Source organism: Rhamphochromis longiceps, linkage group LG7 (genome assembly GCF_057381845.1).
Source record: "Rhamphochromis longiceps isolate RC_006_pf linkage group LG7, R_longiceps_female_GT1.1, whole genome shotgun sequence".
In the NCBI taxonomy this organism is placed as follows: domain Eukaryota; kingdom Metazoa; phylum Chordata; class Actinopteri; order Cichliformes; family Cichlidae; genus Rhamphochromis; species Rhamphochromis longiceps.
Genome location: NC_140563.1, coordinates 39,146,703 through 39,170,940, shown reverse-complemented (window position 1 = coordinate 39,170,940; position 24,238 = coordinate 39,146,703). Strand labels below are relative to the sequence as shown.

Here is a 24,238-nt window from a genome sequence, read left to right as displayed (position 1 = left end):
ACATTACTTGTACAAAATGCAATGTAAAAAAATGAACCTTTCTTCTTTTGAGAACAAGTACAGTGTGTCATTGTTTAATATTCCCATGCCTATTGTTCATAGTATCACGACACAAATGTTGTACTGCATTTTGTATGTGGAAGTGATTTTGTTTTACAGCATGCACTTCATGCAAACCACAAACATGTTCAAACTGATTTTTAAAAATAAATACTGCCAAACAAGAGCCTCTGTGGCCTGGCCATCTTACGAATTGTAGTACTAAACACATATAGGGTTAGACTGTTGGTTTTGGACATCAACCTGATGCTTGTTGGGCCACCACATGTGAAAAGGAAAGAAGAAAGCCCAACAAGACAAGTGTTTCCAGTTCACTTTCAAGAGCAAATGAACAATGACCTAAAAGTAATACAAGCTGTGTCTGATGCAAATGCAGACCCTAAGGTTGAACATGAATATGCTTGCAGTGCACAGGCACACTGCCAGTTAATCAAAGCCAAAGAGATATTATGCAGACAATGACAAAGGCATATGAAGCTAAACTGGCAATGGGAGCCACATATACACAGTATCAGTTTAGAAAAAGCAGTGTCCACAGAAACTAATTAGGTTATAGGATCCAGCTGCAGAGGCAGGCAGCAGGTCACAAGAGCTGATCAGGAGATGAAATGCAGAAGTGAAGGGCAGACAGATACGTTGGGTCACAAAAACAGGAGCAGGAGACATATGTCCTGTTGTGTATGTTTTACAATGGACTGAATCAAAGCACTTACCAAGGACACTGAGAATGGCAGCAACACTGCAGAGAACTTCAGATAGAATTTGGAGTTTATAGCAGTGATAGGAAAAGCACCTATAGTAGTCATAAAGAAGTGATGTTTTGTTCAAGAACACATAAACAGGGTGGATCTTGAATGTGATAGATGACCTTTCCCATCTTTATCATCAGGTGATGTAAAATCTTTGTCAGATGCTTGATAATTGGCCTGTTTAAGAGAAGACTTCAATCAGCTCTTAATTTGTTTATTGCTATGCCTTTTATTTCCCTTCTCTGACTTAAGAAAAACTAAGATTTTTATAATTTTTCCTCAAATATCATTTTATCATAAACATACAGGCTTGTGCATATCTATAATTGACAGAGGCTCTAATTAGAAAGGCTCATTCTGTCACGGCTGCCGATACGAGCGTGTGGTGGTGGAGGGAGAAAGGACACAAAATGCAGGCAGTAGATGATAATGCTAGTGATGTTTGTTTATAAAGTGGTGTAGTGGCAAAACTAAAGCAACCTAAACTGGGAAAACTAAATAACAAACCTGAGATACCAAACAGGGTGAACAATGCAGATGACAAACCAGCAACAGGCAGGAGAACACACAGGGCTTAAATACACACAGCAGTAATCAGGGGATGAGAGACAGGCGGGCAACACACCTGGGAGAAGTCAGAGCCGACGGGACAGGGGAAACGTAAACTGAACACACTCACATGAGATGGGGACCTTCAGAATAAAACAGGAAACTCAGACACAGAGCACCAGACAAGGCACTGAACTAAGCAGACAGGTTCACAAACAGACAGTGTGACACCATAGACAGACAGAACACAGAAGTGGGACCAGGGCAGGCACAGAACAGAAACCTAACAAATGGCAAATCATACATATAGAATACATACTCAGAATAAACAAAAAGCATAAAGAAACACAAAAGACTGAGGACCATGACACATTCTCCTTATTACTTTTTCTATAATTGTAATTCATTGCAGGGAAAAAGAAATGTAAAGTATCTGCAAACACGCTGTAATATAAATAAGGTTTACTAGGGAAACTAGGACTCTTACTATTCATTTTCATAACTCTATCCAGAAGAATTCTATGATTCCCTGCATTTTGTTCTAAGAGTAATCTTTGCGAATATTTTTTCATGATAAAAACAAATAAAACATTCTAAAAGCAGAGGTCCATATTTGCACAAAGTGATTGCAGTATAGTTTATACTGCAGTATACTTTAAGGGACAGTCACGTAGCAGCTGACTTGGGCCTGCTATCAGCATGCCTCAGGATTGGCTGTCTTTATGGATCCTGTCTCTGTATTAAAATAATGTCAGCGGTCAGCTTAAGTGCAGAAAAAAACATTTCAAAGTTTAGCTGAAGGATAGAAAATGCAAAATTACATCTGAAGACACAACTGTTGATTATAACACCCACTGGCAGGCCTGTCTGATAAGGGTCCAAAAGCTTCAGAAGGCTAAGGCAGCCACTGTCACTGAGTATGACACATGAGAAAGACAACCTGAGGCAGCGAATTGCACAGTAGAACAGTCTGACTCAATATCCAGGTTAAGTTGCAAGTATCATCACTGCTAATGTGCAACTAACTGACTTTGATTTGCAACTAAAGTGTGAACAGTTTTAAAATATGTGGGAGACCTGGATTGAATAGTCCCAGACACCATACATACTTTAGATAAGGAATACAGAGACATTTAAAGCACTTAAAGAGTGGTCATTCTAACTGGACTGTCAGAAAATTGCCAAAGATGCACAAGAACCTCAGACACCAACCATGGAAAAAAACAGATGGACAGAGCAACATTGTTGTCCTTTATGTGGCAGGTTTGTTGTAAAAATCAACCTGTAGCTAAAAACCCCTCTCCATATGCTGTCCATGGGGAAATATATGCACAAACAGACACAATTACTGTATCATAAAATATGCATTAGAGAAGTTTCACGCTCTGTCCTGGTAATGACCCACATCTATATTTCACACCTTGAATGGTTAAATATCAGAAATCTTTATCAGTTGTTTTTCGAACTGAAGAAGCATGTTAGAAGAAAGGTGTAACATCTTCATAAAACTAAAGAATTCGAGTTGCTATCTTTTCAAATACTCAAGACTACCCTGACCTTAATGACTGAGAACCTACACAGACATGATCATTACATTTTATTCTGTGCGCATACAGTATATCAAGGAGTATGATCAATTTATGCTTCAGTATGGACTTGTATGTCTGAGGGAGGGGGTGTTTTAAGTGTTAGAGAAAAACAAGTAAATTCTGAACTTATTTACCATATTCCATCACATCTCATATGACTTACTATAGTAGGCTGTCATATTTCACTGTGACAGTTATTATTTTATCAACTCCATTTTAAATGCTACAGTTTAACGGCCCTACTAGTAGGGACTTAATGAAGAAGTTCGTATAGTCCTGCATTCTGGGTATCCATTCTTTCTTCCTACAACAGTCCAATAGGTGAGGAATAATTGGTTGTCTGTCTTAGTTAGGCCTGTGATAAACTGGCAACATGTCCAGGGTGTACCGCACACCTCTCCCAGTGGGATTGGCTCAAGTGCTCCTGTGACCCTGAATTGGAAAATTTAAAAAAAAAAATGGCTGGATATTCCACCCTGCTGAAGTGAAGTAAGGGTATTCAGAGTTTTCAGGTTAAAATGGCAGCAGGAGGCAGAAGTAGTGGTAGAACCATCGATCCAACCATTATGATTCACACCCATTTCAAACAAGCTGTTTTAAAGGACTTTTTAAAAAAAATTTACTTTCAGTTTTATGTACAATTTTAATTGCAATTCTTCAAATTTCACTAATTACTAAGAATGCCAAAACCCTACGGAGATGGCTATAAGCAGTGTTGGACTACACTCCCTGCAGCAGTGTAGTCCGTGCTGCAGGGAGAATGGACTGCTATACCCGTTATGTGTCTGTGAGCGCGAGGAGGGAGAAAAGGGGAGTGGAAAAGTACGAGATGTCACCGACATGAAACGGGAGCTGGAAGCATGTAAATATAATAATAACCACTGCAGACAAAAAGAGTGCCTGACGAGCCCAGTTGTAAGTAAGCTATTAAGACTTGACTGTACACTGTGTTCGTGTTTTCCTCCGAAACAATAAGTTCTGTTGAAGCAGCCTTTCAACGCCTCTCTCTGTCTCTCGCAAGCAAACTTGACCCAGACAATCGGCTACGAACCCGTATTAGCCAGAGGTCCCTTTACTACGGGTCGGAGCCGCGGACCTGTTTTATATAGGCGCGGAATAGTCTTCTATACGAGATGACTGCAAAAAGTGCAGCCTTGCCTAATGTCCATCCTACTGTTACTCATTTTATATTAAGATTTAAACATCTAGTTGCTATTGGTATGGCGAGTAACCTTCAGTAATAGTAATAATTCACACAGCAATAATACATTCATGTAGTTGTATAAAAGCATGATAATATATTAAGTAATCCAAAGTATTCAGAATACGTTACTCTCATTGAGTAACGTAACATGCTACAAAATACATTTTGAGACTTGTATTCTGTAATCTGTAGTGGAATACATTTTAAAAGTAACCTTCCCAACACTGGCTATAAGGTATAAGATGGCACTTATATCTATAGATTTTGGGGGGGTTTTTTCTATACTTTGCCTGACATTTAAAATGCTTTTCAAGGAGAAACTAACATTTTATATAACTAGTTTCAAAAGAAAGTTAAAAAAATAAAGACAGAAATCCATTGTATCATTTTCATTTAACGACAGTTAAATGATAGATTTAAAACAATGAACAAAACTGCCTAGCAACCACTACCTAAAATTAAGTTTTTTTTAAATTTTGCTAAAAACTTTTTTTTTTTTTTAGCATTTAGGTGCCTTATAACACCTATAACACCTTATAAAACCATTTCATCATCTCATTTCATTTCATATCACAGCATCGTCTAATTTAGCAAATATTAAATATACTCAACACTAGATACTTTTGCTGTATCTATGTGTAGCGAGTGTAGCATTGGTATGTGCTGGCTTACTTCATAATAGTTTTTTTTAAAACTGTCTTTGTTCACTTAACTACATTCCAATTTGTTTTAAGTCACAGTTAAAATTTCTGGTTAGTGCCAAATGAACAAAAAATAAATAAGTGAGTGAATAAAAAATAAATTCATTACTTAAAAAATAAGTGGAAAGTTTTAAATTAACCTCAAAATTGCAGTGTAACTCCCATCTCCATTTTTATCTTCTGTTCTCGCCATCTGCTTTTCCTGGTCAGACTAATGATGCAATAAGACTGCCCTTTTTTAAAGGTTAAAAAAATAATGTTTTTATTTTTGTTATTATCATCTAATTGCTTTGGCAGTGCTACTAGCAGTCCATTTAAAGCACAACTGAAAATTAAATTTGAAATTGAGTTGTTCAGAGAGAGCGAGATACAGAGAGCAATAGCAAGAGGCATTCACTATTATTCCTTGGCAATGAAGTATTGTTACTTGTGCCAAATACAGTGCAATGAAATAAAGGCTAAGGGGGAAGACAAAGCACTCTCTGGAGTGAGTCTCTCAATGGAGAAATAAAGACATACATACACAAATAGAGAAGCAAGAAACAAAAGAGAGGACAAAGGAAGATAGAATAGAATGAATGAATAAAGCAAAACAAAACAACACAAAAAATACCAGTGAAATACAACCCCCTCCTCACTGCCCTCCAACCAAGGCTATCATCATGCTGGCAGTACTGAGATTACATCAAGGGAAAGGCAGAGTTAAAGGAAAGGGGCTGAATGTTGGATCAATATGTCTGGTGAGAGAAACATAAGGTAAAGTCCAGACAGAAGGAGAGAGAACGAGTGTAAAAGAGTATTAAGACAGAAGCAAGAAGAAGGTTAGTTAGTATAAACTCACTATGTTTTTGTTTTATTCAAGGTGTAAAATATGCATCCTTGCAGATGTTCTACATTGCACGTTCACGTGTGTGCCTTGTGGCCCTGTTGTTGCCTTGAGGCTGACATTTAGTTTTGCTTAATTATGAGTGTGAAAGTTTAGACATTTGAGTTTTTATGTGTGACAAAAATTTAGATGCATGAATATTCTTGTGCATCATTTTGCGTTATCAATCTTTAATGTGGTTTGCCAATTCTTTGCACTCCTTACGTTCTCAAATGCACAAGCTGAAGTCTTTACATAAAAATGGACATTTTATTATATCCTTGGAACTGTCACATATACAGACTGTTCCATTTCCATGTCACACTTTTTCTTTTCTATGTGTTTGCGGGAAAAAACCTGGACGATACCTAATATCTAAGACTAATTTGCTCTGAGTAAATGTTCTAAGTGTCTATGACATTTAGAGCAACAACATGGATTCATGTACTGTACATTTATTGGATTTCTGTATGTGTGTGTGTGTGTGTGTGTGTTTGTGTGTGTGTTGAGCAAGTGAAGCAGATGGGTACAGCAGCTGTGTTGCTAAGGTTGTTTCATGACTCGATACCCAACAATAAATCTCCACTAAATGTAAAAATGAGCACCTTCACAGTGTTCCACAGGGTCTCTGACACACTTCCTGCCATTACTTTACACAGGTAAACAAAGTAGTTATTATTTAGGATAGAATTTACCTCCAGCCAGCAAAGTGTTCATATTCTGAATTTATTCATCTAAGAGATGAAGAGGACTTCCTATAAAACAATGAACTTTTGATTATCAATTGGCTAGTTTGAAGACCAGAAATTATAAGAGCATGCGTTCCTTTTCCTTTTTTTCTTCATTCATTCCAGGTTATTCAGTTTGACTTTTTCCTCCCACTAAATGGTCTCCTTTCCCTGTCAAGCTGCCAATATCTGGATGAGAGATGAGAGGAGCTGCTCAACATGTGTACACACCTATTAGAGTTGCTTTAAGTTATTACAGTGTGCTCAGAGAAAATAGTCAGTAGAAGGTTGCACAGCAACGTGTTTTGCTGACTCTTGGGTGCAGCCTGGCTTTCAAGCTACAATCAGCCTTAATTTGCTACTAAGGTTATATTGACTGAAGCCTGGGAGGAAAACTTATAAAACACAGATGAAAACATTTTTGACATAGAGCTCATATTTCTTGGTACTCTTAATGCAACAGTTGATAAATATGGAAGATTCAGGACTCCATAAAATTTGTTTCACTGATAAACTACAGTCTGAAACATATATCCAACTTGCCCTATCTACATAAGTTTACAACCATCGGGCTTTGTGGTGTAAAACTATTTTCTTTAGGTACATTAGTTGACCATAGTACAATAACCTTGTCAAATAATTTAAAAGTTATAAACTCTGGTGATAAAAGCTAACATTTTTAGTTTTTCTTTCTAATTTTGTATACTATCTAATATGTATAAATCATTGTAAACAGTCTAATATGGTGTATGGTGTGGTAGTATGGTGATGCTGTTATCAACCGCCATAGTGCCATTAAATTTCTTACTCAAAGCCAACATCCAAAATATCTCAGTTATTAAAAATGCTTGATTGTTACCGCCATAAGCCTGTCTTTTATCCTAAGAGGTTTCTATACAGCGTCTGAGATATTTAGCATGCTTTTGAAACTTTTTTTAATAGTAATTTACTGGCTATAATTTCCTCTGTTAATCCTTTTTTTTTTTTTTTTTCCTCTGTTAATCCTGTCGTAGAAGCTGTGGAAATTCCGTAAGTTGCTTGTGGAGAGTTACACAGAGCAGTTGTTTAATCTCCACGACGATCTGCTGCCTGTGCATTTACATGTAATCCTTGGTGATAAATTAGAATTAAGGAGGAGGATCAGTGTTGGGGAGTAACGGAATACATGTACCGCCGTTACGTATTTAAAATACAAAATATGAGTAACTGTATTCCGTTACAGTTACCGTTTAAAAAGGTGGTATTCAGAATACAGTTACTTTGTTGAAATAAATGGATTACACTGCGGTACTTTCCTGTTTGATATTGCGGCGGGTCAGGACTGTTTGGGTTTTGTTTGACAGCTACGTTCTGTTGTTCCAGGCGGCAGCGTTACGGTTGCCATGGTTACAGGGCGACGCTCTCTCTCTGCGACTGTGTGTTTCCTGGGTGAGAGAGCGCCTTTTCGTTGTCGTTGTTGTTGTGCTAAGCTAACAGGCTGAATGCTACAAGCATAGCTCTAAAGAGTGTAGCATCATGGGCAGTGTAGTCCGTGCTGCAGGGAGAATGGACTGCCTTACACGTTATGGGTCTGTGAGCGCGAGGAGGGAGAAAAAAGGGAGTAGAAAGGTACGAGTTGTCATCGAGCAAAAACGGGAGCTGGAAGCATGTAAATATAATAATAACCACTGCAGCCAAGAAGAGTGCCTGACGAGCCCAGTTGTAAGTAAGCTATTAAGACTCGACTGTACACTGTGTTCGTGTTTTCCTCCGAAAACAATAAGTTCCGTTGGAGCAGCCTTTCAACGCATCTCTCTGTCAAGAAAAGTTGACCCACACAACAAGGTAAAGCTATTTTTCGGCTACGAGCCGACAGGAACCCCGCCGTATTAGTCAGAGGTCCCTTTACTACAGTTCGGAGTCGCGGACCTTCAGTAATAGTAATAAATCACACAGCAATAGTACATTCACGTTGTTGTAAAAAGCATGATAATATATTAAGTAATCCAAAGTATTCAGAATACTGTCATTGAGTAACGTAACGGAATACGTTACAGAATACATTTTGGGGCATGTATTCTGTATTCTGTAATGGAATACATTTTAAAAGTAACCTTCCCAACACTGAGGAGGATGGAATGACAAAAAGAGAGAAACACCAATTTCAGACTTTCATTCAGTTTTTGTCGAAGCGGGAAATGTATCTCGCGGAGCCTTGAGCAGCAGTCTTCATCTTGGGCTGAAACAAACCGTTGTCTTACTTTCACAGTGACCACTGGCTTGAATGCAATCAGGCTACTCCTATTCATCTGCCTGCCAAATATATTAACATCTATTGTTTATCTTTGTTGTCACAGGCGGCCTGATAATTATTAAAATGTTAATCTGATTACAAATTTATGCCAAAATAATTTTCTCTTGTTTTGGATTCTGGAATCTTCTGTCACTGTGATGACCAGTTCACAGCTGTTCACACACAAACACAATCCACACTGATTTTACGGGTGACATGATTTCTATGTAATTAGTCTGTTTTTATTCTGAGGCACAAAGTCCCAGTTTTATCATATTTTAGCAGCCACATTCACAAAATTGTTGATATGCATCAAGCCATTTCTTTTAGTAATGATTACAAACATCTACTTTATTATTCATTACTTTGCACACCCATGTATCCACACACAGGGTACAGAATATAAGCACACAAAAGAACAAGGAACAGCAATAGCCTACGGCATTTATTAATATTAAATGTCTCCATTCATTTCCACAGGTGAATATAAGCTATTACATACACACACACACAGTTACATATACAAATATTTGCTGTGAGTGAAACTCTCTCAGTGCATCTGAATAAATAATGTAGTAGTTTACCCCTTAAGCATCAAAGTAAATAATGCGCTAATTTCACATTCTCCGTGCAGAGGGCAGACAGTATGAATGCTGTCCTTTTACATGTTTGCCCTAAATGATTTCCAGTTCATTGATTACATTTACAGAACATTTATAACCATTAACACAAAAGAGATACGTAAATATTTAAAAATAAAATACTCTCTTTTTTGCATTAGGGATCAGTGGTATAAAGAAGTCTAACTTTGGTATTTAGGAGATTATATCTTTATAATATAGACATAAAATGTAAAAGTAAAATTGAAAATGCATTTTCTAAGAGCACCATGTCTCTGAATAAGCAAAGTTTCACTTTTCTTCCTCAAATAAAAGTCAGTCCAACCTTGAACTGTGCTGAACTTGCACTGCTGGTAAGTCACATAAGCCTGTGGGGACAGACTTGACCCAGTCACAAGCTTCCTGTGGGGACAGACTTGACCCAGTCACAAGCTTCCTCACCCTGCCTCTCTTACTTCCTCCATCAGTCCCTCCCTATTTTTCCTTATCTTGTCAACATGTGGTATTAGTCTCAATGTCCTCTTCCCTCCATCATTTGTGTGGTCTATGGTTATGTCCTCTCTGTTCTTCATAGGATTAGTACTTTATCTTGTACCAGAGTTTGGAGACAGTTGGAGAAAGGACAGTGACTATAGTAGGGTGATGTAATTGTTAACTAAAGCTAAATAGTAGACCAATTATTCCACTAGCTCCTTGTATTTTGACTTTACCCATTGTTGTTTTTGTCTCTTTTTTTAAATATAAAATTTAGCCACATCACCCTTTCCACTTTTCTCAGACTGTTATTTGCCTTGCCCTCTAGCCCTATAAATGCTTAGGTTGTTGGGCATTAAAAAGTTATGTATAGGGACGAAATCATTTTAAAATGTGTTTTAAAAGAGTTTATGAGGAGATGAGTATTCAAATAGAGAAAGGTTGGGGAGGGACATACAAGCCAAGTGTGCACACTCACACTTGCAGACACTTGCAGGCGAAAACGCATCAAATCAGACTTTTTTGACCCTATGCAACCCATATCGCATATATTTTCAAATCCGATCTGGGTCACTTTTGTATGTGGTACTGAATCCGATACGTACCTGATGTTTTAAAAAGCAACTGCTGTTTGAATGGTTATGTCGCATTAAATCCGTCTTTTACGTCACTGACACAAGACAGACGCCAATTATCAGAGCTGGAGAAGCGCCCAATAAGACATCGCGAACGCTTCCTGGCCATCCCATGTAGATGTTAGTGAAACTGTTGGGAAGACAGCGTTGGAGAAACGTGAACGTTTTATTTGTACTGTATAATCTGCAGATTCTGACAGAAATCTGCAACTATCCTTTGAAGCACCGCTCCTCTCTAAAACAGCAATAAGGATAATTATTAGGCCATATGTAAATAACAAAATAACTTTATAACTTAAAGCAAAATTTGGAAACGTAAAGTCCAAAACAAGTCTTTATATTAAGGGCCATCAGTCAAACAATACTGTTTGCTCTGGGTCTAAACAGAGCGCGTTGTTTGTGACGTCTTCTTTTGCGCATGCGGGCTGCTTTGAGGGTTCGCACTAAAGCGTTTGCTGTCACATTTTATTTGTAGTGGGAACAAGCAGACAAAAAAAATCTGATTTGATCAAAAAATCAGAATTGAGCATTAAGACCTGCAGTGTAAATGCAGCCTTAGACTTAACGGGCATTTTGCTGCAAAGTCAAGGAAAATGGATTGATTTGAACACAAGCGATACAAACACAAATAAAAAGGAATTTTCACTCACATATCTTGCGATACTATGTGCAGCAGTATGTGCATCAAAACATGATCAGATCTCTTGAGATATTTCAGACTTTGCTACTCACTATAGATCTTCACTACAAGTTCCTCTGTGTAGGCACTCTGAATTTTTCAAAGACTGGCAACAGCTTGTGAAAGTTTTACCACTGGGCTGTTTGTACAGCTCATGTTTAATAAACACAGAAACCCAGAGTAGCAACTGTGCAGACAATAACTGTAGCAAGATTTCAATAATGGCTGCATCAAGTTCAAGTGGACCCTCTAAACCGCAGGTAAGTAATCATTTTCCTTCGTCTTTCTTTGCTATTTCACTCAACTGGACATATGTGTAGTTTTTATTAGCTAAATCTGGTGAAGTTGTGGTAAAATGCCAACATTAGCCTATTCGTTGTAGCAAGCTAGCTGGCAGCTAAAATTTGCTAAATTCAGTGATGCCCCTGTCTCTTTTAGGAGTTAGAGGCCCGTGTTATAACGGCGGCACAAGATATAATCAACAGGTTAGCTCAAATTCTTCAGCAACCTAATACCACATGTCTACCAAATGCTGAGCACTCTCACGAGCACTCAGGTGGACAAGCCCAGACCCCAAAAGATACAGTGCAGGCGGAGATGGCAAGGTTAGAAATTGTATTGAACCATTATACTTTTAATCATTTGGATTAGTAAAAAAATAAAATAAAATCCCTGCATGTTGAAAATTATTTCTGCTTCTCACATATAGGTCATTTCCAGGATTTTTTAAAAGAAAAAGGGGGGGGGGAATCGCTTTTCCCCACTCCAAAGTAGCACGCTGAGGCCTAAATCCAGCAAGCCATTCAGTGTATATATATATATATCTAGTGAATAAAGGCTGCACCAACACTCCTTCTGCTACTGAGGAGCTGCAGCTGAGCCAAGCAGGGCTGGGAAAGAGATCCCTCATCTTGACTGATGATATGAGCCATACAATGGTAATGTAGTTAAACTTATATAAGAGAAATGCATTTACATAAAAAAAACATGTTCTATATCAAATCATAATGATAGACATTCAAATGATAGTTGGTTTGGGTCATATATTAGCACTGATAAAAATATTTCTTAATTGTGTAGTTTTACCAATTGTGTCCCCTTATGTACTGTTTTAGATTAATAAAATGATCACTGAAGAATATCCCAAAATGGATGGCGTGCAAGGATGATTGTTGCACAAGTCATCAGGTGCATAATTTTCCTCTTTGAAATTATTCTTTTTAGATGCTAGTGAAAGTTGAAAATTGTACAATGTTTTTTCTATCAATCTGTGTATTTAATTTAGGTGGTCAAGGTAGGAGGAAACTTGTAGCAATTCCTCCTGATGTAAATGGCTACACAGGAAGACTGATCCGCAATGTTTCCAGTGCAGGAAAGACCCTCTTGTATGTTGTTCCGCTGCAGCAGGACCTTGATCTTACTCCTCTTCCATCAGATGCAGCTGGATTTCAAACCATGCCAAAGGCTTCTTGCCAGGTGTGCAAGGAAAGTATGCCTCTGCATATCCTAGCACTCCATGTCAACAATTGTGTGAAGTCTCAGTCAACAGAAGAGGAAGATGAGGTGAATTTATGTTATATTGTGGAATATTGCCTTATCAACAGTCTATAAATATTTGGGATATTTGTGCACGTAATTATAGAAGGTTTTTTTGTGTTCTATTCTGTTTTTGTTAATGTACAATACATTGTAGTAATTACAATTGTACTTCATAGACTAATGTCCAGCTTCTGTCTGTCATGAATTCACGAAGTTTTTGTAGAGAGCCTCTTGACATGAAGCAGGTGATAATGTTCAATCCACATATTTACAAATCATTGTTTCTTTTATGTTTTAACAATATTTTTTTTCTCTAGGACATGAAAGAATGCCCAATTTGTCTTTGCTGCTTTCCAGTGAATGAGATTGCCCAGCATGCAAGCCTGTGTGGTGAAAGGTTCGTTCAAATTTATACATATTAAACACATTTTCCTATGTTTACATCGGATTCCTTTTTAAAATTTTTAAGCCATTACAGTTTTGAGCTCAGTATGTAGTTACAGTAAATACTTACTTGGTCCACATTTTAATGCTTACAGTATAATTGAAACACACAATGTAATCACCGTACCTATTAAGCTCAGGACGCAATTTAAATGCCAGTAAAATCAGTTAAAAGACATCATAAGTTACATCACATATATTTTTGCTATTGTTCATAATTTTTAGACCTGAGGACACTTCCACTCACATGACAGACGTTTATGCCAGTACTGACTCTGAGTGCAGTGTGCCAATCAACAGAACAGATCCTTTGACTGATTTAGTCAGGTATGATTTATATTCTTTGCCCTTTCAGATTATCTGGTTTTGTTTATAATACATTTGCTTTCATTTTAAGAAACGATAATCATTTTATATATTTTTTTCTCAGTGAAGCAGATGTGCTACAGTGGCTTTCAAGTCAGGTGGATACCAGCAAAGACTTTAGGATTTGCATCACTCGCAATGATCTTGTTCAAAGAGGCTTCATTCAGTGGCAACGACAGAAGAAGGCTTCCCCTGTCAACAAACGCCACGTGATTTTTATCGGAGAAGCAGGAATTGATACTGGTGCATTAAGCAAAGAATTTTGGACTGATATAGCTATGTACATTGTACTTACAGTTCAGATATTGAATATGGCCAAATCAAATTAAGATACAGTATACCCTTTAAATTATTTTGTCTTTCTGTATCTCTATGTAGAAATGATGCATGGTATTGAGACTCGACTGAAGGCAGTGGCAAGAAGGGAAAGAGCCCTGTCATGATGTCACGAGCCCAGCAGCAGCAGCAAAGCTAGGCTAACACTAACTAGCTAGCAAGATTATAAACCTGGTGCTAAACTAAGAGAAGCCACAAAATCAGTTTGAATAAGAGTAAACATTTACTCACCAAGTCAGTGTATCAGGTAAAGATCCACAGCAATGACAATAATCTAATATTTAATATTTTTAATTAAACACAATATTACATTTTGAAATGTAATATTGTGTTTAATTAAAAATATTAAATAGGCTGAACTCAATTTTTTATCAATTTGTTATTAGAACTCGATTTAAATAAGTTACCAGTACTTTTGATGATCTCATGATGATCTCATGATGTCATCATCAGTGATTTAGAAAATAGTTTCTACAGGTTTGTCTGTTTTTATACATTTCCGAAGATTATGTAGCATATGAAGCATGTTAAATATTTCTTTGTATCTTGCAGAAGTGCAGGAGAAGTGTTTTCAGTGAGCCTTGCCCAGGGAGGTCCACCACCCTGCTTCCTGAGAAGCTGGTGTTATCAGTTTCTTGCAACAGGAAACTTCGATGTTCTTCAGCTGACCAAAGATGATGTGGATGACACTGAATATAGGTCTCTAATCGAAAAGGTGAGCTGTGTTTGTACAGACTAGTGAAAAAATGCTGATTGTTTGTGTGTGTATACAGTGTTGGGGAGTAACGTAAGACATGTACCGGCGTTGCGTATTTAAAATACAAAATGAGTAACTGTATTCCGTTACAGTTACCATTTAAAAAGGTGGTATTTAGAATACAGTTACTTTGTTGAAATATATGAATTACACAGCGGCAGCGTTACGGTTGCTATGGTTACAGGGTGACGCGTGCTCTCTCTGCGACTGTGTGTTTCCTGGGTGAGAGAGCGCCTTTTTGTTGTTGTTGTTGTGCTAAGCTAATAGGCAGAGTGTTACAGTCATAGCCCTGAAGAATGTAGCCTCATGGGCAGTGTAGTCTGTGCTGCAGGGAGAATGGACTACCATACTCGTTATGTGTCTGTGAGAGTGAGGAGGGAGAAAAAAGGAGAGTGGAAAAGTACGAGTTATCATCAAGCAGAAATGGGAGCTGGAAGCATGTAAATATAATAATAACCACTGCAGCCAAAAAGAGTGCCTAACAAGCCCAGTTGTAAGTAAGCCATTAAGACACGACTGTACACTGTGTTCGTGTTTTCCTCCGAAACAATAAGTTCCTTTGCAGCAGCCTTTCAACGCCTCTCTCTGTCTCTCACTAGCAAATTTGACCCAGACAACAAAGTAAAGCTAGTTTTTGGCTACGAGCCCGACACGAACCCGACATATTAGCCAGAGGTCCCTTTACTATGGTTCGGAGCCGCAGACCTTCAGTAATAGTAATAGTACATTCGTGTAGTTGTAAAAAGCATGATAATATATTAAGTAATCCAAAGTATTCAGAATACGTTACTCTCATTCAGTAACGTAACGGAATACGTTAAAAAATATAGTTTGGGGCATGTATTCTGTAGTGGAATACATTTTAAAAGTAACCTTCCCAATACTGTGTGTATAGTTACATAATTTCAAAAACTTGAAATTATTTATTGTTTTGTTTTTGTATGTTTTCAGGTGGAAGTGGCAGACAACCTGACAGACCTCACTGAAGACATTGTGAGCCGTGGTTACACAGGACTTGTGAAGTTGGACAAACGGGACAGTATAATAAGGTAGTATATTTTAATAGACAATATACCAACCAGAAACATTTGAAAGTAATATTTTGTAAGTTAAAACCCTGGTTTAGACCACCATACCCCATCAGTTTCACTAATGACTGTGTTTGCTTTTCTAAATAGATCAATTGTTGTGCATGCTATGGTGCGTCTGACTCCAATGCTACAGCAAATCAGAAATGGCATGAAGATCTACAACCTTCTGGAGGTGATTGGAAGGCACGAAAGTCTCTGTTCAAACCTGTTTGTTCCCATAGATGAGAATGATGATACAGCGGTAAATATGTCTTCATTTATTTCAGTTTAGTTTTTACAACAGATTCTAAAAATACATGTGATGTAGTAATAGCCCTGTGAGGACTTTTTTGTTTCAGCCTTTATTTAGGTTGCTCAGATTAATGAGTATTGAAGAATATCTTTGTTATTGTTTATTTGAAATCACAACACGTGACACCCCCCCCTCCCCCCCAAATCTCTTTAGCCGGATGCTGATTACATAATGAGCATCCTTGAGCCTGAGCTGAGTGAGAGGGGAAGTCCAAGGCATGCCAAAGAAAATGCCATCATCAACTTCTTCCAAGACTTCCTGGAGAACCTTGAAAGCTCAGGTTTGTGCCGTCGGCCAGTTACTGGTATTATCATCAAAACAACATTAACACAACAGCTGTTACAAATACAGTGTTGTAACATTTCTTTCAAATGTACTATACTCTGCAAAATTGTCATCACAAACGATAACAGTCTAGAGGAACTGAAATCTCTGTAAAGATTTGTTTATATGTTTTGATGTTTTATACAATCTACCACATGTCTAAATGACAAAATTGGTTTTGCATATTAATAAATTTTGTGGTATGACAGTTAAAGATTTAAAGTAAGTCGAATCTGCTTCTTTAGATCAGGATAAAGACAAAAAGAGCTGTGAGTATGGGATCCAAGTCCTACAGGACCAGGAAGAATACTGGATTTCCAAACACCAACCACCGAGAATGTCTGTCCCAGCGATTATGCAGTGGTTAACTGGACAAAGACACAAGCCATGCCTTCCTTCAGAAAGGGCAAATTTTAAAATACATGTAAGATTTGAATAGAACAGAATAGAATTCAACTTTATTGTCATTGCACATGCACAGGTACAGGGCAACGAAATGCAGTTTGCATCCATCCAGAAGTGCTTTAGTGATATAGATATATTACAATATATATTAGCAATAATATAGATATGTGAGTATATTACAGAAATGGGTCTATTATGGTATGTTATAATGTACACGGTATGAAGTATGTTGTGAATATTCTATAACTATAAGTATGTACAGGCTGTAGTGAGTACAAGCTATGTACAGGATATGAACAGGATATAAATATGAAAAAACTATACAGAATATGAAATAAATAACTTTACAGAATCTGGGATATACAGCTATACAGAAATGGGAACTATGCAAGTTGTAAACAGTTGTAGGATTAAAGATTATCGAATGTACAGAATGATTATTTACAGAGCTATACAGTAGTGCAGTTAAGATAAGTGAGATATGTGGATAATTTCTACAGAGGCTATATAAAGTGCTAGTGGTTGTGAGTGGTGGTTCAGTCCATGTTATTATTGTGTTTGAGGGTACAGTTGTCCATTGTGGGTGTGTGTATGTTCAGTCCATGAGTTTAACGTGGGTCAGATGTCAGGAGGCAGAGTTCAGGAGTCTGACAGCTGTGGGGAAGAAGCTGTTCCGGTACCTGGTGGTCTTAGTCCGGAGGCTCCTGTGGCGCCTCCCAGAGGGCAGGAGGGTGAAGAGTCCATGTGATGGGTGACTGGGGTCTTTGATGATTTTCCCAGCCCTTTTCAGACACCGCTTCCTGTAGATGTCTTTTATGGCAGGAAGTGGTGCTCCGGCGATGCGCTGGGCAGTTTTCACGACCCTCTGCAACGCCTTCCGGTCCGAGGCAGAGCAGTTCCCGTACCAGACTGTTATACAGTTGGTCAGGATGCTCTCGATGGTGCAGCGATAGAAGTTCACCAGGATGTCTGAGGACAGGTGGTTCTTCCTCAGAGTCCTCAAGAAGAAGAGGCGCTGGTGAGCCTTCTTGACCAGCTTGGAGCAGTTGGTCGTCCAGGTGAGATCCTCGGAGATGTGGACTCCCAGGAACTTGAAGCTGCTCACACGCTCCACAGCCGTCCCCTTAATGTGGATGGGTGGATGTGGGTCAGCATTCCTCCTGTAGTCCATGATGAGCTCCTTGGTCTTCTCGGTGTTAAGCAGCAGGTTGTTTCTGTCGCACCACTCAGCCAGACGATCCACCTCCTCCCTGTAGGCGGCCTCATCGTTGTCACTGATGAGGCCAATCACCGTGGTGTCATCTGCAAACTTAATGATGGTGTTGGAACCACCAGCAGGTCTGCAGTCGTGGGTGAAGAGGGAGTAGAGGAAAGGGCTCATCACACAGCCTTGTGGTACACCGGTGTTCATTGTGATGGTAGATGAGCAGCGGTTATCCAGCCGGACATGTTGGGGGCGGTTGGTCAGGAAGTCCAGTAACCATTTGCAGATGAGGGAACTGATACCCAGGTCTGTCAGTTTCCTGATGAGTTGTGAGGGGTGGATTGTATTGAATGCTGAACTGAAGTCTATAAACAGCATTCTGGCGTAGGTGTTGTTGTTGTCCAGGTGTGAGAGGACAGAGTGCATTGCGATGGAGACTGCATCCTCTGTGCTCCTGTTCCGGCGGTATGCGAATTGGTGGGGGTCCAGGGTGGGGGGGAGACAGGATTTGAAGTGTGCTAGGACCAGTCGCTCTAAGCACTTAGTGATGATGGGGGTGAGTGCTACTGGGCGGTAATCATTGAGGCAAGATGGGTTTGAGTTTTTGGGTATCGGGACGATGGAGGTGGATTTGAAGCAGGCCGGTACCACAGCGTGGGCCAAGGACAGATTGAATATGTCTGTGAGCACTCCTGCAAGCTCCCCAGAACACGCTCTGAGAACACGCCCGGGGATGCCATCAGGGCCTGCAGCCTTGTGGACATTGATCCTGCTCAGCACCGCTCCTACATCGGTGGGGGAGAGAGTCATAGGTTGGTGGTCTGGCGTCATGTCTGCTTTGGTTGTGGTTGTGGGGTTCCCTCGCTCAAAACGAGCATAAAAGTTGTTGAGCTCGTTGAGGAAGGAGACATCAGAGGATGCGGGGGAGGGTTTGGTGGTCCTGTAGTCTGTGATGGTCTGGAGTCCTTGCCACATGCGTCGGGGGTTGGAGTTGGAGAAGTGTTCTTCTACCTTCTTTTTGTAATGGTGTTTGGCTTTTTTGATGCCCTTCTTTAGATTAGCCCTGGCTGTACTGTAGGCGTGTGCATCTCCTGACCTAAAGGCAGTGTTGCGGGCCTTCAGGAGGAGACGAACATCCCGGTTCATCCAAGGCTTCTGGTTGGGGTACATGGTGATCCGTTTCTGGGTGGTGACACTGTCTGTGGTTTTGGAGATGTAATCCAGTACAGATGAGGCGTACTGGTCCAGGTCTGTGTGGGTGAACATATTCCAGTCTGTGTTTTTAAATCTGTCCTGGAGCACTGCGTCTGTCCCCTCTGGCCACACTTTAATTGTCCTCACAGCAGGTTTCACACGTTGGATGAGTGGTGAATACCGAGGTGTGAGGAACAGGGAGAGATGGTCCGATTGTCCAATGTGGGGGAGGGGTGTGGCTTTGTAGGCTCCAGCCAGGTTGGAATACACATGGTCTAAAGTCTTGTCTCCTCTGGTGTGGCAGGAGACATGTTGGTGGAATCTGGGGAGGACTGTCTTTAAGTTGGTGTGGTTGAAGTCGCCAGCAACAATAAAAGCAGCCTCGGGGTGTTTATTCTGGTGTTTGTTAATGGCTGCAGAAAGTTCTTTCATGGCCAACCTAGCATTAGCGTCGGGGGGTATATACACGGCAGTGAGTATGATCGAAGTGAATTTGTTAATATAAATGCACAAACCTCCACCTCTGGTCTTGCCGGAGTCATCTGCTAGCCTGTCGGCTCGGTGTGTGTGGCGTCCTGCTAACTCGATAGCATTGTCCGGGCAGCTGTTGTTCAGCCATGTTTCGGTGAAAAACATGACATTTGAGTCCATAATCCGTCTGTTGTTAGTGATGGAGAGCCGTATCTCATCCATTTTGTTTGCCAGAGAACGGACATTGGCGAGAAAAATACTGGGTAAAGGCAGCCGGTGTGGTGTTAGCTTTAGCTTAGCCCGTAGCCCTCCGCGCCTACCTCGCCTTTGTTTACGATCTCGGCGCCGTCTGCGTGCACTTCCGCCCAGCCGGGGAGAGTGGGCAGCCTCCGGTGTTCTGGAGATCTCTGGGATGAGTCGGAGATCGGCGGTAAAACTGTTGGAGTTGTGAGTCCAGATGTCCAGAAGCTCTTGTCTGCTGTAGGTCAGCAACGCACAGCAATTCTGGACGAATAATCCGGTTAAAAGTAGATAAAAAACCGCTAAATAGCAGATTCTGGAGAGACACTGAGCCTCGCGTTGTTCACGCGCCGCCATCTTGGAAAGAATTTGAGCATCAATACAAAGATACAATGCCTGAACACTACATATGTTACCCACTTGTAAGTGCCTGCACAAACACAATCATCTTTCCTGTGGCACACATGAACTCATACACCGAGTTCACAGACGTTATGACAACAGCTGTCACAATGGGGAGAGATTTCAGCCGTGTGTAGTTGACACTCATAGCATGCCATCACAAGTTATGCAGTATTGCACTGTATTTCTACTATTTGTCTAACCCTTTAAACCTATTTCAGTTCTTGGAACACAGAGTAAAAAAGTAAAAAATATTTACAGTTAGATTATTTTTCCACGTTGTTTCACTTACTTTTTGTTCTTATAATGTTAAAAACTATGTTGACAAAACAGAGGAACTCAGAAGACTGCATTCATAAAAACTTCTAAAAAGTCTAAGATTCAACTTGTTCGCAAATTAAATTCTGTAAGTCTGAAGAAGTTTAACTGAATTTTGTTTAAATATATTTTCTGCATATAAAGCATGTAGTACTATTTTGTTACTGAAATGTTTTCCACTGTGAATTGTAAATTTAGTGATATCCCAACTGTTTTGCTGAAAATAAATATTCTTACACTTGATGAATTGTTTTTTTCAGTCATTAAAATGATATCATTTAATTGTTTAGAGTATTTATTGACATGACATGTTAAACAAATTTAATCAACCCAGTTACAAAATCATCAGACAGTAGGCTCATTACCTCAGTCAATGCACTCTGGACTCATAACATTTATTCTTAAAACTGGGAAAGACCCTTTAGACCCAAGTGGTTACCGCCCTATATCTTTGCTGAATTCTGACCAAAAAATCTTGGCAAAGGTCTTAGCGGGCCGATTAAAAGCAGTAAAGGCGAAAATAATTCATGCAGACCAATCTGGTTTTGTTCCAAACCGCTATGGTTCAGATAATATTAGGCGGTTGGTTAATTTGCAAAATTATGTATATGATTCAGTATATCCAACAGTGGCCCTATCGCTGGATGCTGCAAAAGCTTTTGATTGTGTTGAGTGGGATTATCTGTTTAAGACATTAGAAAAGTTCGGTTTTGGTGATAATTTTATTAGGTGGATAAAGATATTATATGATTCGCCTTCAGCGCGAGTATTGACGAATGGGCTCATATCAGACCTATTCCTTTTACAGAGATCCACAAGACAGGGTTGTCCCCTTAGGTCTCTTTGTAATTGCTATAGAGCCTCTGGCACAAAAACTGAGAAATAATGTAAATATATTTGGAATTTCGATGGGTAATAGTCAACATAAGCTTCTATTATATGCAGATGATATGTTGTTACTTATGACCCAGCCTGGGAAGTCAATTCCAGCCCTATTAGAATGTATAGAAAGCTTTACGCTGCTTTCAGGGTATCGTGTCAACTGGGATAAATCAGAGGCAATGCCTATGTCAGGACACTGCCCCCATACTTTATTTAAACAGTGGGAGTTTCGGTGGTCCGTGAATGGTTTGAGGTATTTGAGGATACAAATTACCTCGGATTACACTAAGATGGTTCAAGCAAATATGGAGCCAATGATTGAAAGAATAAAAATGGAATTTGGTAGATGGTCCAGAGTGCGTCCCACAATATGGGGTAAAATTAGTTGTATTAAGATGATGACTGCACCCATGATCTTTTATATTTTATCTAATATTCCATTACACATTCCAGATAAGTATTTCAACGATCTAGACTTTTTGATCCGGCAGTTTCTTTGGGGTAGTTCACCACATCCTTTAAGTATTAGGAAACTTCAAGCGAGTGCAAAACAAGGAGGTTTTTCATTGCCTAATTTCCAATGGTATTATTGGGTGATGAACGTGAAACAACTTAGAGCTTGGTTACCTACTGCACCAGTTAAACCCATCTGGTCCCATATAGAGACGGAAGTTAATGGCGGTATTTCTCCTTGGAGGGAGCTGTTTGATACCAGTCATAAAACTACCCATCCTATAATTGCAAACGCGAAGACATTGTGGTGTAAATTACATAGGGCAGGTCGCTGGGACTTTATTAAATCCCCTTCGGCAACCTTATGGGGGAATAAAAGAATTTTAATTGGAGGGACATCGGTTGACTGGCTACAGTGGCGTAAAGCAGGCATCCTTAATGTATCAGATTTATTTGACTGTGGGACTAAATGTTTTTTAAGCTTTGATAAAATTGTGGAGTTATATAAGTTGAAGCGTAATCAATTCTGGAGATATGTCCAAATACATAGTTCATTATCGAAGTGGCTGGGAACCCCCTTGAGTTGTCCTGTGGGCAGCCCTGTGGAAGTCCTGCTCTCAAGATCACCCTTGGGTAAAGGCATTACCTCTAAGATTTATCACTTATTGCAAGAACGGTCAGCTGACCCTCTCCTTAAAGTTAAGGGCTACTGGGCCCAGGACATGGCATTGGACATATCTTCAGTTGAATGGGATTCATGTTTTCAAAGTGTTAATACTATGTATAAAGAAACAGGCAGTAGATTTATTCAACTTAAGATAATCCATAGGTGGCATCGAACACCGCAACAATTGTATAAATGGAACCTGGCCTCTACGGATGAATGTTGGAGATGTGATGGTCAAAATGCCTCGATTTTACATATCTTATGGAGCTGTTCGGCACTTCGAGATTGGTGGGAAAATATAATGGAGGTAATTTTCAGTGTTTTAAAAAGGAGATTTGGTATCTCACCAAAACTGTCCATACTTGGTATAACCACAGAACTTTCTGATGGAGATTTTTCTAGTTATACAAAAAGATGGATTATTCTGGCTCTTACTACGGCCAAACGGGTCCTACTAAGACATTGGCGGAAAAAGACCCCCCCCCCCCCAATGAAGAGTGGCTAAAGACAATGGCTAAGTTGGCGTCTTATGAAAAAGTGACTTATGGTTTATTAGATAAATTGCATCAATATGATTGTATTTGGTCCCCCTTTACAAGCTGGCTTTCTGTAACTTGAAGAACAGAAGAGTAATGATAGAGTGGTGGTGTGGGGATTGGTGTGCGAAGAAAGAATAGGATAACTTTCCTTTGTTTTTGTTTTTTTGTTTCTGTTGTTGTGTTTTGTTGTTGTTTGTTTTTGTTTGTTTGTTTTTTAAACTATTTATTTATGTAGTTATTCTTAAGTTCTGTTATTGAAGTTTAAAATGAAATAAATAAAAATTGTTGATGACACAAAATCATCAGACATGAGATGCTTAACTGAATGTGGCTACTTTAAACATTAAGTTATAAAAGGTAAAAACAGTATTTGATGCAATTAAAAAAGATACATTCATCAAATAATCTGAAAATACATCCTAAGATTGATTGATTTGCTATTCTATCATTACAATACAAATAATGTGGTCAAATCCTATCCTCGGCTAAAGTTAGTAGCATGCTTGTTGTTTTTGTCTTTGCACTAGGATGATGTCGGCGTAAATGTTCAGTCATATTCGTTGTGTTCCCACTAGTGCTTTCAGGTTAATCTCGTTGAAATGACCTTAACGCCAAAACCCGGCAAATCTCCGTTAACGAGCTACCGCCGATCGCCCCGTGCATGGGGCTAGACGGCCAACACGTTAACGAGCTAACTGCGCTAACACACTAGCTCCCACCCATGTAATTGAGCATTGCATGGCACATCCAACATACTGTTTTACTTTAGTCCATGACTCACTTACCTTCAGGGTCATACGTCACATGAAAACCAAAATAATTCCAAACGCCAGATCTGAATGAGGGTGGGGGAGGTCCATGTTGCAAGGAGAGCTTAACTTCTGTCTTGCTAGCTTGCCCTGCGCTCTTCCTTCTGACGATGCTGTCTGTGTTGAGCGCTCAGTGGATCTGCGCTCGACAGTGCAGCCTAGGCGGAGTAGTCGAACGCAGATTCACTGAGCGCTCAACACAGACAGCATCGTCAGAAGGAAAGTTGATAAAATAAATTACAAATGTTGTATTGTTCGATACATATGCGTACCGAACCGAAAGCAGTGTATCGAACGGTTCAATATCGATACGAATATCGTTGCACCCCTAATATATATATATATATATATATATATATATGCTAAGTCCTATATATAAC

The 24,238-nt window shown here is 39.4% G+C and overlaps 1 pseudogene; it reads left to right on the top strand.

The window, feature by feature from the left end:
* Window positions 1-11,943: 11,943 nt before the first annotated feature.
* Window positions 11,944-20,327, top strand: LOC146665830 (uncharacterized; annotated as a pseudogene).
* The last annotated feature ends 3,911 nt before the right edge of the window (window positions 20,328-24,238 follow it).